This window comes from Coregonus lavaretus, assembly GCF_964263955.1.
Source record: "Coregonus lavaretus genome assembly, chromosome: 2".
Lineage (NCBI taxonomy): Eukaryota > Metazoa > Chordata > Actinopteri > Salmoniformes > Salmonidae > Coregonus > Coregonus lavaretus.
Genome location: NC_139989.1, coordinates 44,692,677 through 44,712,182, shown reverse-complemented (window position 1 = coordinate 44,712,182; position 19,506 = coordinate 44,692,677). Strand labels below are relative to the sequence as shown.

General features: G+C 40.6%; 2 pseudogenes across 2 annotated transcripts; one reads left to right on the top strand and one right to left on the bottom strand.

The window, feature by feature from the left end:
- Positions 1-13,170: 13,170 nt before the first annotated feature.
- Positions 13,171-17,448, top strand: LOC311139186 (interferon-induced very large GTPase 1-like; annotated as a pseudogene). The gene is made up of 2 exons: positions 13,171-13,513; positions 16,282-17,448. The product of its transcript is annotated as an interferon-induced very large GTPase 1-like (transcript).
- Positions 17,449-18,205: 757 nt separating this feature from the next.
- On the bottom strand, positions 18,206-19,506 carry LOC311147371 (galectin-2-like; annotated as a pseudogene). Its single transcript has 4 exons — positions 19,492-19,506; positions 19,043-19,122; positions 18,640-18,851; positions 18,206-18,352 (listed from the first exon to the last, which is right to left on the bottom strand). The product of its transcript is annotated as a galectin-2-like (transcript).

The window sequence follows — 19,506 nt, the reverse complement described above, 5'->3', positions numbered from 1 at the left end:
GCATCTATCAGTTACACATACATGCAATACATACAAACAACAAGTAGGTCACATGGAGGAGAGGCGTTGTGCCTTGAGGTGCTTTATAATTTTTTTTAAACCAGGTTGGCTGTTCACTTGCACTATATAAGATGGAAAGGAGTTCCATGCAATCATGGCTCTGTATAATACTGTACGTTTCCTTGAATTTGTTCTGGACCTGGGGACTTTGAAAAGACCACTGGTGGCATGTCTGGTGGGGTCAGGGTGTGTGTCAGTGCTGTGTGTAAGTTGACAAAGCAAACAATTTGGAATTTCCAACACATTAATGTTTCTTATAAAAACAAGAAGTGACCGCAGTCAGTCTTTCCTCAACTCTTAGCCAAGAGAGACTGGCATGCATAGTATTAATATCAGCCCTCTGATTACAATGAAGAGCAAGATGTGCCGCTCTGTTCTGGGCCAGCTGCAGTTTAACTAGCTCTTTCTTTGCAGCAATCGACCATATGACTGGACAATAATCAAGATAAGATCAAACTAGAGCCTGCAGGACTTGCTTTGTGGAGTGCACTCTAAAAATAAAAGGTTCCTGGAGTATCCTTTAGGGGTTCTTAAAATTGAAACTGTGGGGGAACCCCTATAAATTCTTCAAATAACCTTTTAAAAGGGTTCTTTAAAGATCCCCATTTCCAAAAACTTTTGAAGAACCTTTTGGGGTAAACATTTTTACTACCCCCCCACCCCCCCTATTATTATTAATAACAATACACATAACAATAACAACAATAACACACTATTTTAGTTGTCAGTGTTTATTATGATTTTAGTGGCAAAGCAGAATACAAAAATCAAAATATGAGGCAAACAGAGCCCCAAGTCCAATGGTTACAGTGCATTCGGAAGGTATTCAGACCCCTTGACTTTTTCCACATTTTGTTATGTTACTGCCTTATTCTAAAATGGGTTAAATGTTTTTTGCCCTCTTCAATCTACACACAATACCCATAATGACAAGGCAAAAACAGCTTTTCATAAATTTTTGAAGATTTATAAAAATAAAAAATAAACGTAAATAAGACATTTACATAAGTATTCAGACCCTTTCCTAAGTACTTTATTGAAGCACCTTTGGCAGCAATTACAGCCTCGAGTCTTCTTGGGTATGATGCTACAAGCTTGGCACACCTGTATTTGAGGAGTTTCTCCCATTCTTCTCTGCAGATCCTCTCAAGCTCTGTCAGATTGGATGGGGAGCATTGCTGCGCAGCTATTTTCAGGTCTCTCCAGAGATGTTAGATCGGGTTTCAAGTCCGGGCTCTGGCTGGGCCACTCAAGGACATTCAGAGACTTGTCCCGAAGCCACTCCTGCATTGTCTTGGCTGTGTGCTTAGGGTCGTGGTCCTGTTGGAAGTTGAACCTTCGCCCCAGTCTGAGGTCCTGAGCGCTCTGGAGCAGGTTTTCATCAAGGATCTCTCTGTACTTTGCTCCGTTCATCTTTCCCTCGATCCTGACTAGTCTCCCAGTCCCTGCCGCTGAAAAACATCCCCACAGCATGATGCTGCCATCACCATGCTTCACCGTAGGGATGGTGTCAGGTTTCTTCCAGACGTGACGCTTGGTTTTCAGGCCAAGAGGGCTGTCATGTGCCTTTTACTGAGGAGTGGCTTCCGTCTGGCCAGTCTACCATAAAGGTCTGCAGAAATGGTGCTGCAGAGATGGTTGTCCTTTTGGAAGGTTCTCCCATCGCCACAGAGGAACTCTGGAGCTCTGTCAGAGTGACCATTGGGTTCTTGGTCACCTCCCTGACCAAGGCCCTTCTCCCCTGATTGCTGTTATTTAATCAATTTTAGAGGCTGTAATGTAACAAAATGTGGAGGAAGGGAAGGGGTCTGATTACTTTCCGAATCCTCTGGTGTGTTGATGTTCTCCGTATCCATAGCCAAAATGATTTTGCAGTGCATGGTGAACGAACAGGTTTCCTGTTATATTCAATAGAGGTGTAGGGAGGGTAAAGTCTGTGAATCCCCAAAATAGTAATTATACAGATTTTTTACAAAACAAGCACACGACAGTATTCATACCTTGGTTTTTGTGGTAAATGTTAATGACAAAAAATTGTTTTGATAATGGTTTTCATACACATATCTTGTCCATAATGTAGAGGCCTATGGGATTTTCATTGAAGAGGTAAGGGAGGAGGATGGTACATGTGATCTGCAAAACATACCAATACCAATTGACATACCTTTGTATGCCTCCTTGTCTGTGTATCAGTTCAGTCATCTGCGCCCAATACAGCTAGCCTTCAACATATTCTTATAGCCTACATATTCTTACCTCTTTGTTGATTGATATCCATTGAATTGTGTCCATTTTCTGTTTTAGAAAGATCTGCACAAATATGAAAAGATAGATGGTATCATCATAAAACAATATCAATTTAGATCATACAAGGAACAAACCTTACCTTAAATTGAAGAGCTCTTAAAATATTTAAGTTAAGTGCCTGCACCTGCTGTCCTTTCAAATTTAAATCAAAATGTTTCAGTTGGGCAGTTAGGTTTCTGCAAGAACCCCCACCAACTAAGGAGGTTCCTTGATGAACCCCAACTCCTATGGGATTCTTGGAAGAACCTTTTGGGTGCCATTTTCAGTGCCAAGAATCCTAAGGTTCTTTGAAGAACTTCGAGGACCTTAGAAGAACCCTTGTTGAACCCCTAATGATGTTTAGAGTGTAGCTGTTTGGTCCGAACCTAGCATTGAATCATGGGAATTTGTCAAGTGATGCAGCTGTTGGGCACGTTCGAGCAGATCAATTTTGTCATGTCAGTGACCATTGTTGGTCACCGCCTTTTAAAGTGTGTTGCATTATTGGGATAAACATTTTCTGACTTGCGTCTACATGTCGACTGCATGAACTTTACAAAAACCATGTGATCAAAGGTCATGCAGTTTTTTATGAAGTCGCCTTCAAGTCACTGCAGTTGCTTCTCACCAACTGCACCATGCAGCCATCACCTGCATTGTGGAAGGCATTATTTGTCAACCAATCATTACTGTGTTTTTGGTTGACCCACACAAACGTGACCCTAAAACAGGAACCAACTTTTCCGCGATTCTAAAGCTACAGCGGATACAAATAAAAGTTATATTTGAGGCCTGTTTCTAACCAATTAATTGTACGCACATTTAAAGTTTGGGAGTGTGTGATATGGGGGTATAGAAACGTTTTATTTTCAAAATGTACAAAGACATTTTTTATAAACAATAGCAGTTATGTTGGCACTGCCATGTTGATCTGAGCCACTACAGAGTCCGACTTTCGGCTGTCGCAGATGCACCTCCCTTCGACTTTACTCGCCGACTTTCGTCTACAGTCGGCTTCGTTAGCCCTTACTGCTCAAACACACCCGTTGCCTCCCTCCGAGGAATGTGTTGCTAGGCAACCCTCCTGGATTTGCCCTGGCAGGCCCCAGCTTAAGACAGTATGAGAAACTTGCTAGAAAACATTTTTGCTATGAAACTAAATAAGTACTGCACTCTGATCCACAAAACCTCTTTGCTAGATTCATGATAGTGTTGTTAGACAAAGCATGGAAAGTAAACTTAAAAACATTATGTCGTTTAATTGGGATTTGCAGCTGTTGGTAGTTAATGAATCTGCTAGCTTCTGAAATAACTTACTCATCCTTTCAATATGATATTAATATTTGTGCAGACCTATGCAGAATTTGCATGACAAGTGCGTACCCATTTTTTCCAAACCTTGGGTCTGAAGTAAATGTCATCTGATCACTACCTTTTAATTCACACAGTAACTACAACAAAATACTTGTATAAATGTTTGTACTCAAATGATGTAATCCAGATATGTATTTTGATACTCCCATGATAATGATACATCCACTGCAACTATTTCTACAGAGGCATCACAGACATTGAGAGTCAACACAGCGACCAACAGGATAACAAGACAACCAAGACTGATGAAGAAAATAAAGAAATCACAACGTCTTCTAATTTCCCACAAAGTGGTAAGACATTTACATTTTATTCATTTAGCAGATGCTCTTATCCAGAGCAACATACAAATAGAAATAAGACAGGTGGGATTGTTTTAGTCAACCATAATGTCATAGTATTGTAAGAGATTTACAGCTACTAACTTAACAGTATGTACATTTAATTGTTCTTATAATTATTTTTCAGTGACACCTGTTCTGACAATTGCATTGATTGGTGGCACTGATTCAATGGAGATTGAATCTGGAAATCTCCTTCTTGATCAAAATGATCTACCAGCAGCAGAACTTTCACAGATAGCACCCAGGATGTATGATTTGTTCGGTCGTTGCATCTCTGTCATCAACATGCTGGGCTTGCAGAGTTCTGAACTTACCCAGGAGAATCACATAGGTCCACTTGTGCATAAGCAGGGTATCAATGCTGTCCTCTTACTTCTACCATTGGGTCAGCATATTGATTAATTCAAAATGGGAGTGGGGTGGCTGGAAAGAATGCTTGGAGAGAGAGCCCTTGCCGTTACAATAATCGTCTTTACCCACAAGAATGAGCAAGACTTTGGATTGGGTGATCTAAAGGAGAACAATGATCTGATGAATCTCATTGAAATGTGTGGAAATAGGTATCTCACTTGCAAAAGGAGTATGAATGATCCAACCGAGATTTCAAGAGTACTTGAACAGATAGACCTCATGGTGTATACAAATGATCCGTGCTGCTACACAGGAGAAATGTATGATGAAGAGATCAGGAAACGGCAACTGGAAACAGATTGGGGTGACCGATCACAAAGCGAGGAGAAAACTTTATCAGGTATGTCCTCAATCCATTTGATGCAGAAGCCGTAGGAGGATTTTCCCCATCTTGACATGTGTTTCCCTCTACACACACTTACCCCGATCGTCGACGATACCCCAAAACTGTTTTTCGGTCTATATCTCGCATATTAAGATAGGCAGAGTTCGAATTATAACGTGAAATCAATTTTTTTCAATAGACCTCATATGTGTGCACGCGCTTGCATGGGCCTGCTTTTTATGGGCCTAATAGTAAAGGCATGTCATTTAAGGGTAAAACATTTTTTATTACCTTTTCATTTGGCATGAACACAACCAGTCATGATGTTTTCATCTTATTGTCAAACAAATAACTTCAAAAAGTAGGCTACCTGCACATGTTCATCCACTCCAAAAGAATTCCAGATCCAAACAGTGCACTGTGCACTCGCACCATTTGATGAATGGAAAGAGACATCCGTTACAAAGCACCAAAAAGTGTAATGACATTCAGCGATTGTCATTGACCATGTTTGCATGCAAATCAAATCAAATCAAGCTTCATTTATACAGCACATTTCAGACATGGAATGCAACGCAATGTGCTTTACAGGAAAAAACTAATGAATTACAATGAAAATAAAAGATGAAATATTAACTACACAACGAACATAAGATAAAAACTAAAGAATGACACAAACTGAACAATTAAAAAGCACCCTGAGGAAAAGCAAAGATAAAAATATGTGTTTTACACTCTCTTTTAAATATTTCCACAGTTTCAGCCCCCCTTAGGTTCTCTGGCAGACTATTCCAGAGGCTGGAGGCTTAATAACTAAAGGCTGCCTCTGCATGCCTCTTGGTCCTAGGCTCTGGGATAGTTAAAAGGCCATTACCAGAGGACCTGAGGGACCTACTGGGTACATAACTTAAAAGCATGTCTGACATGTATTGGGGTGCACAATCGTGGATTGATTTAAAAACCAATAGAAGAATCTAAAAATGTATTATAAAACTCACAGGCAGCTAGTGCAGAGACCTTAAAACCGGTGTAATGTGTGCTCTCCATCTGGTCTTGGTCAGTACCCGTGCAGCATACTAGTATGTTTTGCAGTTGACCAATGGCTTTCTAGGGTAGACCAGACAGGAGAGCATTACAGTAGTCAAGCCTGCTTGTAATAAAAGCATGGATGAGTCTCTCTGTATCAGCCTGAGAGAGAAACGTCCACACCTTGGCAATGTTCCTCGGGGTTCAGAATCTAAAATAACACCTAGGGATTTTACCTGGTGTTTTATCTTTATTGCCCGTGAATTTAAATGTGCAGCTAGATTCTCTCTCTGTGCTTTGGCTCCAACAATAACTCCCTCGGTCTTGTCTTGATTTAGCTGGAGGAAGTTGTGAGCCATCCAAGTATTTAAATCACTAATACAGTCTAATAATTTATCCGTGGAGCTAAATTCCTCTGGTGACACAGAAATGTAAAGTATGTTTTATCTGTGTAGCAGTGAAAATCAATGCTGTGCTTTCTGATAATGCTGCCAAGGGGTAACATATATAAACTCAGCAGTACCGGACCCAAAATCGAACCTTGTGGAACGCCACATGTGATATCTATTTTCTCTGAGTTATGTTCTCCAAGGGTCACAAAAAAACTATTGGCCGGTTAAATAGGTCCTGAACCCATTTAGAACAGGACTGGAGAGCCCAACCCACCTCTCCAGTCTGTCCAGAAGGACATCATGGTCAACAGTGTCGAATGCAGCACTTAAATCTAAGAGTACAAGGACAGAGAGCTGTTTGGAATCTGTGTTGGCTCTAAGATAATTTACCACTTTAACTAAGGCTGTCTTTGTGCTGTGGTGGGCATGGAAACCACATTGGAATTTTTCAGAAATACAGTTGGCACCTACAAAATCATTTAGGTGTTTGAAGACCAATTTCTCAAGAATTTTGCTTATGAATGGAAGGTTGGAGATTGGCCAAAATATTGCTAAGAGCTGAAGAATCTAGATTACTTTTCTTCAGAAATGCTTTCACCATAGCAGTTTTTAGTGCACACCAATATCCCATTATTATTTGGGATACTTAAGTATTCTGTTTTTGAGCTGAGGCATATAAACATCATATCCCGTTTACAATAACCCCAAAAGCTTGTATACCGGTTATGAGAAACCTGGATAAGATTCCTGGGATATGCTGGTCTTCGACAGGATACTGTGGCATGTAAACATCTTGTTTTTCGCGGTCTGTACAGGCTCAGTTTCACATATCATGGGTGTTGTGTTATGTTTTCATCTGATTGTCAAACAAATCACTTCAAAAAGTAGGTTTGATCCACCATAATAATTCCATAATAATTTAGTTTGCTGATACTCACACTGGACCGTATAGCCTGCTGGCTACTTTCACCCCTAATTCAGACAAGTTTCTGCTTATAATTTCTGACATTTGGTAGGCCATTTGTTTGTCAACTATTTAGACAAATGCAGCTTCTCTTCTGTCATAACTTGTTGGCCCATAAGACTAAATAAAGTAGTGCTCACCAGAATAATGTCTTACATCAGGAGAATGAATGCATTGGTAATCTATGTAGTTAACACCAGTAAAGTTGTCAGTTTCATTTAGGGACCGGGGAGAAAACGCAATAACTCCAAAACAGTGGCAAGATAGGTCCTGTGCAAAATGTCCATATGTCATCAGTTTGACCGGTTTTAAGGAAATGAAAAGCTGAGAAAAGGATGAAACCCATTTCTGATAAGACTTCAGTTGGTCTTGGGTGCATATTTTATGTGGTTGAAATACTGTCTGCTTGCATAACAGAGTCACAGATAACACATTACACGTGCATTTGCATTTTCTTAAAAGATGCTGAAATAAATAAATAATATTTCTCCACTCCTGTTCCCAAGAAAATTAACATTTGTTGTATGATTTTACTGCAATAAATGCATAATTCTGCAGTAGTTAATATTATATTACACTACATGTGAAAGGTTATAGGCCTACTGTCAGTGTCAATATTGCAGTTACTATTCCATTTAACCTACAGTGGGGAGAACAAGTATTTGATACACTGCCGATTTTGCAGGTTTTCCTACTTACAAAGCATGTAGAGGTCTGTAATTTTTATCATAGGTACACTTCAACTGTGAGAGACGGAATCCAGAAAATCACATTGTATGATTTTAAAATAATAAATTAAAATTGTATTGCATGACATAAGTATTTGATACATCAGAAAAGCAGAACTTAATATTTGGTACAGAAACCTTTGTTTGCAATTACAGAGATCATATGTTTCCTGTAGGTCTTGACCAGGTTTGCACACACTGCAGCAGGGATTTTGGCCCATTCCTCCATACAGACCTTCAGGTTTCGGGGCTGTCGCTGGGCAATACAGACTTTCAGCTCCCTCCAAAGATTTTCTATTGGGTTCAGGTGTGGAGACTGGCTAGGCCACTCCAGGACCTTGAGATGCTTCTTACAGAGCCACTCCTTAGTTGCCCTGGCTGTGTGTTTTGGGTCATTGTCATGCTGGAAGACCCAGCCACGACCCATCTTCAATGCTCTTACGGAGGGAAGGAGGTTGTTGGCCAAGATCTCGCGATACATGGCCCCATCCATTCTCCCCTCAATACGGTGCAGTCGTCCTGTCCCCTTTGCAGAAAAGCATCCCCAAAGAATGATGTTTCCACCTCCATGCTTCACGGTTGGGATGGTGTTCTTGGGGTTGTACTCATCCTTCTTCTTCCTCCAAACACGGCGAGTGGAGTTTAGACCAAAAAGCTCTATTTTTGTCTCATCAGACCACATGACCTTCTCCCATTCCTCCTCTGGATCATCCAGATGGTCATTGGCAAACTTCAGACGGGCCTGGACATGCGCTGGCTTGAGCAGGGGGACCTTGCGTGCGCTGCAGGATTTTAATCCATGACGGCGTAGTGTGTTACTAATGGTTTTCTTTGAGACTGTGGTCCCAGCTCTCTTCAGGTCTTTGACCAGGTCCTGCCGTGTAGTTCTGGGCTGATCCCTCACCTTCCTCATGATCATTGATGGCCCACGAGGTGAGATCTTGCATGGAGCCCCAGACCGAGGGTGATTGACCGTCATCTTGAACTTCTTCCATTTTCTAATAATTGCGCCAACAGTTGTTGCCTTCTCACCAAGCTGCTTGCCTATTGTCCTGTAACCCATCCCAGCCTTGTGCAGGTCTACAATTTTATCCCTGATGTCCTTACACAGCTCTCTGGTCTTGGCCATTGTGGAGAGGTTGGAGTCTGTTTGATTGAGTGTGTGGACAGGTGTCTTTTATACAGGTAACGAGTTCAAACAGGTGCAGTTAATACAGGTAATGAGTGGAGAACAGGAGGGCTTCTTAAAGAAAAACTAACAGGTCTGTGAGAGCCGGAATTCTTACTGGTTGGTAGGTGATCAAATACTTATGTCATGCAATAAAATGCAAATTAATTACTTAAAAATCATACAATGTGATTTTCTGGATTTTTGTTTTAGATTCCGTCTCTCACAGTTGAAGTGTACCTATGATAAAAATGACAGACCTCTACATGCTTTGTAAGTAGGAAAACCTGCAAAATCGGCAGTGTATCAAATACTTGTTCTCCCCACTGTATATGAACTTAAATAAGGAATATTCCCACATTTTTTTTCTGGGATTTACGAGACTTGGTATTGACAACAGTGGGATAAGTGTGTAAACGGATTCACATGTGAAGATAGGGGGAAAAGCTTGGTTAACAATGGTAACTTGTCCTGTAAAAAAGGGATCAATGCCACAAAGATTGAGACATTAGGAGAACACTTCTGCTTATCATACTGTATGTCTAATATACACTTTACTTTTTCCTGTCCTTCTTACTTACAGTTCCAGGTAACTTGCCTGAAGATGCTGTTGCAAACAAAGAAAAGGTAAATTTGAAATAACCTCACACAACCTCTGTTAAGCTCACATACAGTGCCTTGTGAAATTCTACACACCCCTTGCACAGTCTTCACATTTTGCTGCCTTAAAATTCTATCAAAACATTCATTAAATTCGATTTTTTTCCTACTCATGTACAGAACCTACTCCACATTTTCAAAGTGAAAGAAATATTATAGAATATTTTCCAAATTAATAAAAAATGAAAACCAAGGTATCTTGATTGCGTATGTCTTCACACATGGTGGAAGCATCTTTGGCAGCTGTGAATAATTTTGAATAAGATTCTACCAACTTTGCACAACATATATCCATTGTTTTTGTCAATATTATTTTGGTTGGGAATCATTGATAGCAATATTCAAACCTTATGTCTGATTTCAAGCATATCTATGTCAGGACTGAGACTGGACCATTCAGGAACACTCAACACCTATTGGAAAGCCATTCTGGTGTCTTTGGCATTAAAATGTGTGTAATTGTCTCGCTGAAAAATTAAATTCTCCCCAGTCCGTGCCGGTGACAACCATAACCATAAAATGATGCTACCACAGGACAGACATAGGATCAACAACATTGCATTCACTCCACATCACTGGCCTGTATGACAAAGTGAAAAGAAGGAATCCTTTTTTTTTTTTTTCACTCCAAATCATCCATTGTTTGCAACAACGCCGTTAAGTAATCCTGCAAGATAATACAGAAAATTAAATAACTTTTTTGCCTAGATTAAAATCTACAGGCTTGGGTCAAGTCCAATACAACACAGAGTGAAACCCTCCTGTATTTTCAACTATTGTGGTGGCAGCTTTATGTTATGGGTATGCTTGTCACTGGCAGGGACTGGGGTGTTTGTCAGGATCAAAAGAAAAATGAATGGACCAAAGCCCAGGTAAAGATTTGTAATGGCTGCCAAAAGTGCTTCCACCAATTATTACTCTGGGGTGTGAAGACATACACAATCAAGACATCTTCGTTTTCTTATTTGTAATAAATTGACAATTCATATAATTTTTCGTTCATTTTAAAAATGTGGAGTAGATTGTGTAGATCGGTAGGAAAAAAATCTAATTTAATCCCTTTTTTCAATTTTTCTTTAATTTTAAGGCTGCAAAAAGGGAAGACTGTGCAAGGGGTGTGTAAAATTTCACTAGAGACTGTATCTCCTAAATATCACTCTGTGTCCCTCTTAAGTATGTCTGTTCATAGTATGGCAGATGTTTTGACTTACTAAGCTATTAAAATGTGTTTGGTTAACGTTAAAGGGAGAAGAAATGAGACTTGAGGAAATCGACGGGAGTTTAAATGAAAATAACATCCCGGAAAATATACAACTAGCAAAAGTAGAAGAGCTCATGTGTAGACTTCACCTTCAAGATAAATATCAAGATAAGTTGACAACTGAAGACTTCCTGAACATTGGCTCTTCTGCTCAACATCAACATGAACCCCAAACAGAGAACAAACTAGCTCTTACTTTCCTACAAAGGTTGTTGATGCTGGACTACAGAGCCAGGTACATTCCTGTAAGAGAGGAGAATAGTGAGATGCATGACACAAATGACAACAGAAGTGATAATGCAGAAACAGAAGAAAGTGCCTTTGATGCCCTTTTCAACAAGAACACAGTCTCTGGTGATATAAAGAGGAACACGCATGTTCACCCAATGGACGTCCAGATGGCAGTGTTTCACTGTTCAGACAGTTTCCTTCGGCAGTTCATGGTCACAAAGCTGTCCTTGTGTCAGTATGCCTTGCCTTTGCTTGTGCCAAATCCCTTCACCAAAGAGATTGAATGCCCTTTGTGGACATTTCGACAAATCAGAAAAACCTGGAAGTCCACTAATGGCTCTAATATGGTCACCAGCCAAAGTATGCCTATTTACAAGGCAGAAACACCAATGGTGTCGTTCTTTAGGCTTGGTTCTGTGTCCTCATCAAAATCTCAGCTGATGAACAACTTGATCAACCAACATCACAGCACATTCTTCCACAGACACTGTCCAGGAAGCAGTAAAACCTGCCTCCTAATGGATGGGGTGGTAGAGATTGCATGGTATTGTCCTGCTGGGAAGCCCAATGATATTTTCACTGACTGTGTTGCATTCTGTAATCTCCATGGTGACGCCATAGCGAATGAAATTCAGCGGGACATACTGATTGAAAAAGCCTCAGTCAATGTTATCCTTTTACCAAGTCTTGGAAAAGGCGACAAAAGTATGGCAATCGTGCAGGAGCTGTTCAAGTCTTCTAAACCTCTGATATGTCTGCTCACTGAAGAGGATTCTGTTGCAACTGAAAAAAAAACGGGAAAGTACAAAATGGGTTTGAGAGACAGAAATCAGTCAGATGTGTCCGAGGAACTAAAAGGGATCATTATAAATAATTTGTCAAGACCATGTCGCTCCTTCAAACTTGAGGACATGGCAGAGGACTCAGGGGTTAGGGTAGATGAGGATGATGAAGATTGCCAACTAGGGAAGACTAATGCTCTGCAGATAAAGGATCTGCTTCAGGAAATGGAACTGTCCAAGATCAAAGAAACATTTCTTCCATGTCAAGGAAGGCTGTGGCATGACTGGTGTCAAAAAAATAAAGACCTTTATCGTCTTCAAAGGAACCTAGAGATGGAAAGAAGTAAAATACAACGTGAAATGATGCAAATTCGACACCATCAACAACAAGTTGCCTTTACAGAACTCATGCAGATGTTCATCACAAATCTACAATCTCTGGGAGAAAAAGAAAAATCATATTTCCTCAAGTGGGTAGGGATACTACTGGATGACCTGTCGTCGGATGAGCTCTCAGACCTTCATCACAAATATGATGAAAAGTGGTCCGAGGTCCTGGCTTTGAAAAAGAAGCATGATAAATCAGAGCAACTGAAAATGAGACAAATGGAGCTGGAAGAAATATCAGAAAAGCTGCAAGCAGCAACCTTTGGATTTGAGCACATCCTTAGGGAAATGGGACAGATCTATGAAGCCCGTGCATCTCTAGCCAGGGAAAGCAAAGGAGAAAGTGAGGTGACCATGTTTAACCTTCCAGAGCTCGCGGCAGAACTTATGATATCGGGACACCCAATGGAACTAATGGATGGTGATGCAGCTCATGTGCCACTGACGTGAATTAATGGGGTTTTAGATGAAGTTATCAAGAAACTAGGAGATCAGAGAGTCTTTGTTTTGTCCATTTTGGGAATCCAGAGCACTGGGAAATCTACAATGCTGATTGCAATGTTTGGACTGCAATTCGCAGTAAGTGCTGGAAGGTGTACCAGAGGGGCTTTCATGCAGCTGGTGAAAGTGACCGAGGAGATGAAAGATTACTTTAGGTTTGACTACGTTCTCGTTGTTGACACTGAGGGACTTCAAGCTTTAGAGTTGGCAGGAAAGGCAACAGTGCACCATGACAATGAACTTGCAACTTTTGTCATTGGCCTTGGAAACATGACTTTGATCAACATATTTGGAGAGAATCCTGCTGAGATGCAGGACATCATTCAGATAGCTGTTCAGGCCTTCATGAGGATGAAGAAAGTTAATCTGTCTCCAAGTTGTGTGTTTGTGCACCAGAATGTTGGCGACATCACGGCTGGAGAGAAAAACATGGAGGGAAAGAGGCGCTTACAGGACAAACTAGACGAGATGACCCAGTTAGCTGCCAAAGAAGAGGACAGTAATGCAGAGTGTTTCAGCGATGTCATTGCATTTGACATACAAAGAGATGTGAAATACTTTTCCCAGCTGTGGGAGGGCAGCCCACCCATGGCCCCTCCAAACCCATGCTACAGTGAGAATGTCCAGGAGCTAAAGAAAACGATCCTCTCTAAAACATCAAAGTCTTCTGGCATGACACTATCACAGTTCAAAAGCAGTATCCAATACCTTTGGAATGCACTGCTGAATGAAAACTTTGTGTTCAGCTTCAAAAACACACTTGAAATTGCAGTTTACAGAAAGCTTGAGATTCAGTATGGAAAATGGATCTGGGCTCTCAGGAGTGCCATGCTAACCATTGAAAATCAACTACAAAACCGAATCGAAAATGGAAAACTTCACAAGGTTGAGAGACATTACCTTGTTGAAGAAATGAAAAAGACTCGTGAAGAAGTGGACAAATCAATGGAGAAGTACTTTGATGAAGACAGAGATTAAAAAATTTTGATTCAGTGGCGAGGGAGATTTCAAACTAAAATTTGTGAGCTTCACGATGAACTTGTGAAGGGAGCAAAAAGAAAGTTAGAGGAGGTTATTCAGCAGAGGGATGCATGCAAAAAGCTGGATGACAAGAAGACACAGTATGAAAACAAGCTCTTCCAAAAGAGCAAAGAACTTGCCTCAAAACTGAAGGACAAGGCAAAGGATGAAAAAGAACTTGAGCATGAATTCAATACTCTTTGGGGAGTGTGGGTTGGTGAGTTGACAGAAGATACACCTTCCATTAAGGACATAAACATATCGGATGATGTGACTTGTATCCTTGGAGAGATCGGTAATGAATTGTCTCTTGTACATGATCGGAAAAGTTGCGGAATATACCGACAGATTTGTACCTTGGGGAGTTATTCGAACTACAGTGAGGGAAAAAAGTATTTGATCCCCTGCTGATTTTGTACGTTTGCCCACTGACAAAGAAATGATCAGTCTATCATTTTAATGGTAGATTTATTTGAACAGTGAGAGACAGAATAACAACAAAGAAATTCAGAAAAATGCATGTCAAAAATGTTATAAATTGATTTTCATTTAATGAGGGAAATAAGTATTTGACCCCCTCGCAATCAGAAAGATTTCTGGCTTCCAGGTGTCTTTTATACAGGTAACGAGCTGAGATTTGGAGCACACTCTTAAAGGGAGTGCTCCTAATCTCATCTTGTTACCTGTATAAAAGACACCTGTCCACAGAAGCAATCAATCAATCAGATTCCAAACTCTCCACCATGGCCAAGACCAAAGAGCTCTCCAAGGATGTCAGGGACAAGATTGTAGACCTACACAAGGCTGGAATGGGCTACAAGACCATCGCCAAGCAGCTTGGTGAGAAGGTGACAACAGTTGGTGTGATTATTCGCAAATGGAAGAAACACAAATTAACTGTCAATCTCCCTCGGCCTGGGGCTCCATGCAAAATCTCACCTCGTGGAGTTGCAATGATCATGAGAATGGTGAGGAATCAGCCCAGAACTACACGGGAGGATCTTGTCAATGATCTCAAGGCAGCTGGGACCATAGTCACCAAGAAAACAATTGGTAACACACTACGCCGTGAAGGACTGAAATCCTGCAGCGCCCGCAAGGTCCCCCTGCTCAAGAAAGCACATATACATGCCCGTCTGAAGTTTGCCAATGAACATCTGAATGATTCAGAGGAGAACTGGGTGAAAGTGTTGTGGTCAGATGAGACCAAAATTGAGCTCTTTGGCATCAACTCAACTCGCCGTGTTTGGAGGAGGAGGAATGGTGCCTATGACCCCAAGAACACCATCCCCACCATCAAACATGGAGGTGGAAACATTATGCTTTGGGGGTGTTTTTCTGCTAAGGGGACAGGACAACTTCACTGCATCAAAGGGACGATGGACAGGGCCATGTACCGTCAAATCTTGGGTGAGAACCTCCTTCCCTCAGCCAGGGCATTGAAAATGGGTCGTGGATGGGTATTCCAGCATGACAATGACCCAAAACACACGGCCAAGGCAACAAAGGAGTGGCTCAAGAAGAAGCACATTAAGGTCCTGGAGTGGCCTAGCCAGTCTCCAGACCTTAATCCCATAGAAAATCTGTGGAGGGAGCAGAAGGTTCGAGTTGCCAAACGTCAGCCTCGAAACCTTAATGACTTGGAGAAGATCTGCAAAGAGGAGTGGGACAAAATCCCTCCTGAGATGTGTGCAAACCTGGTGGCCAACTACAAGAAACGTCTGACCTCTGTGATTGCCAACAAGGGTTTTGCCACCAAGTACTAAGTCATGTTTTGCAGAGGGGTCAAATACTTATTTCCCTCATTAAAATGCAAATCAATTTATAACATTTTTGACATGTGTGTTTCTGGATTTTTTTGTTTTTATTCTGTCTCTCACTGTTCAAATAAACCTACCATTAAAATTATAGACTGATAATTTCTTTGTCAGTGGGCAAATGTACAAAATCAGCAGGGGATCAAATACTTTTTTCCCTCACTGTATGTAATTGTATCTAAGCACCAAGATCTTCATAACAATGATCAACACTCAAAAGATGCTCAAATGAAGCTAAAGAATGTGTGGGATGCTTTTAAGAGTTTTCTTTGGTTTAAGTCTCCAGAGAACATGACAATTGACCACATTGGTCCAAGCAACATTCTAACATACACAGATCAGGAATTGATAAGAGCTTTCACCAATGATATTGTCAAACAAAGCCAGAAGATAATCGAGACAAAGCCCATAGAAAATATGGGATACAATGACAGTTACATGCAAGAAATAGCAACTAATGTCAAAGAAAGCGTGAATGAATTTGAATATGCATTCAAAATGGAGTTTACGGTGGATCTTTCACTTCATGTGTGTGAGCTTGCAGGAAGTAAGTTAGCAGATTCCCATAGCAAATTCAGAAGCAACAATGATGCCCTTACTTACCTGGAGAAGAAGAGACCACAGTACAACAAGATTTTCAAGAGCTACTGCAAAGGTTCCTCATCTGCAGCTGTGCTTGGGGAGTTAATTTGCAACACACTGAAAGAATCGATTGTACAGGCGGCCTATGACCAGACGGCCATTGACTTGGCTGGAGAAATGCAAGTAAGTCACCCACCATTCAGTGGAAATAGGTCTAACATAGAAAAACACATCCTGACATCACTGGCGGAGGAGGAGAACTTTGACAAATTCATGACCTACATTCACAACCCAAGGAAACACTTTGAGAGATTTATTAGAGAGGAGGTAGAGAAATATATCCTGAAAGAAAAAAAGTCCAAAGTCCTCACCATGATTGAAGGGAACATAAAAGGTAAAGAGCAGCGTGTGAGACATGCAGTGCATACAGCAACAAACACGGTCAAAAACAGGAATGGAGACACCAACATGTGGCTTAGAGAGCTTTCCAGTGCTCTAAAAGATGAGCTGAAATTTGCTGAAAAGCATTTCAGTGATTTCTGTGACATAACCGACTTTGACTTCCTCGAAGAAGAGGTAAGGCAAGGTCTTACCAAAAGAATCATGGAGATCAACAGAAGCCTCAGCAATGTGTCACTCCTGCACATGAAGCAGTTCAGGGAGAGGCCAGATGAGATTCTAATCAAACACTTTTGTGATTGCTGCTGGGCACAGTGTCCCTTCTGTAAAGCCATCTGCACAAACAACATGGAGGGACACCCACCGAAGGATCACAATGTCCCTTTTCATCGCCCTAAAGCAATCAATGGATGGCACTTCAAAGACAAAGTAGAATTTTGTATTGATGTTTGTACAACTTCAGTAACAAGTAATGGGCTGGTTTTACCCATCCCATGAATCAGAGGATAAATATCTTTTGAAAGAATACAGAAAAGCTGTCCCAAGATTTGCTGATTGGAGCATCACCCCAGACCTCTCTGAACTTCCATACTGGAAGTGGTTTGTTTGTCGATTTCAAAAAGACCTGGAAAGGGTTTATGAAAAAGAATTTCAGAGTGAAGGTGAAATTCCAATTGAATGGAGGAAGTTCACAAAACAGCAAGCTATTGAAAGCTTAAAGAAAATCTAAGGGAGCTCAAATAGTAAAAACATACAGACATGATGGCACAAGCATGATATTGTAAACATGTTGACATTGTAAACATGAACATAGTCAGAAACTGAAAAACCTCTTGGCAGTGTGCCCTTGAGCAATGTACAATAATGCACCTCTTGTATTATTCTAATCAGCTAGGCCTATTACACATCTTATTTTGATACAATCATTTAACTCAATCTGATAGACTAACAGGAAAAAGCCTAGTTATTGGCCTCATTTTGGGATAAAAAATGTATATGCAATGTTTTGAGTGTGAACAATTTATCACATTTCCTGTCAAGTGATAAAGCCTTTGTACTATTTGTATTGTATTACCGTAAGCAAATACTCAATAAATGCTCTGAAATTATGAATTAAACATATTGTTTGCTCTTTCTCACCAATATAATTCCATATTGACTCCAATATTTCACCTGGCCAAGATGTGGGTGCAACACTTTTTGTAGTAGTAGTAGTAAAGGAATCAAAGTGATTGACCAATGGTACTATAACCTTATCCTCATTTTACCCTTGTGTTTAGTGTACGTGCGATTGTGAATATTATTGCAACAAATATACCATACCATTGGGAAAAAAGATAAACAATGACAGACTGTGGTCAACCCAGATACATATTTAATATGTCCAACAGTTCGCTAATTCATATATTAGAACAATGATTTGATAAATGTCATTGATCCTGTCCTAACCCATTGATCTAACTAATTCACCCCTCATATATTGGGGTCTAGTAGATTTTGAAAGAAGTAAGTTTGAGGTCTCCTTTGATACGAATGTAGGTAATGACGTCTAGGCCTTCACGATTGGGGAACTGGATCTCCTGTCCATCAGGCATCTCCACTTCAAACATGTCGCCCGTCAGCTTCAGCACAATCTTGAGAGGGAACGGACAGAAACAACATTTGTTTATATCATTAGTGTTGTAGCACATTCCCCCTTACACCCACATGGTCAATTGCAACGTACAAGCTGGACTTGCACTGTGCAGTGTATTAGCGCTGGTTTCCTTAAAACAATACTAGCGGGAGAATACATGCATATAGGCCCTAATTGTTTCTGTTATATTGAACACCTGAAACACTATGCCCAAGATTCTCCATTTGTCTAGTCAGGACCAAACCCCCCTCCCTCCCTCCATCTTTCCAACCTCCATTTTCACACCTTGAATGTAGAACCCCTTTGGAGTGGATTGTGGATCTCTCTCTTCTCATCACCCCAGCAGCCAGCAATCTTTGAGTTGCATACGAGCACAGTCCCATCAGTGTCATCGTTGAAGCGTGGATTAAAGTGCAGTGCCAGGTCGTCTTCATCACAGCCCAGGTCGATCTGGAACCTGGAAATGGGAAATAGGAAATCACATCATTCCAGAATCCCTAATACATGTCTGTCTAACATTAATTGATTTCACACATACAGTATACCAAAACTAAACCATTCTCTGGTCTGTCCTCTAATCTTTTGAGCAATAATTTGTGAAACTGGTAGTTATTTCAATTTTTTTATGCACAAATTAATCTTATGGGTCCCTCTGTGTGATATAAACACAAAAAACAGTTAAATGTACCTCTCAGCCTCATCCATAATCCTTCCCTGCACTTTGAACTGGTCTCCAGCTCTCAGCTCCACATGCTTCAGCTCAAGTTCCTATTAAAAACCATATAATTAAATTGAGTGTTTTTGAACATAAGGTAAAAGGGATTTGGTATTTTAATATGTCATGTTGGGTTATAAAATATTTAATGACTGGCTTTTAATAATCACTGGAATCACAATGTACAGTGCATGCATAGATTACTTTTTCAACAATTACCATGTTGTCGAAACATAATCAAGACTCAAGGGCCTGACCGTTTAAATTAATTCACTAAGCAACACATATCTGAGTGCAGTAAGCATGTGGGCTTTGGGCTGATAAGATTTGGGCTGTCTATATAAACACAGCCTAAGCCTCTTCAGTAAGTAACTGTGTGGAATAAAAGTATCAGCACAAGCATGAAAGTTAATGAGACTTACCATTGGCATTGCCAT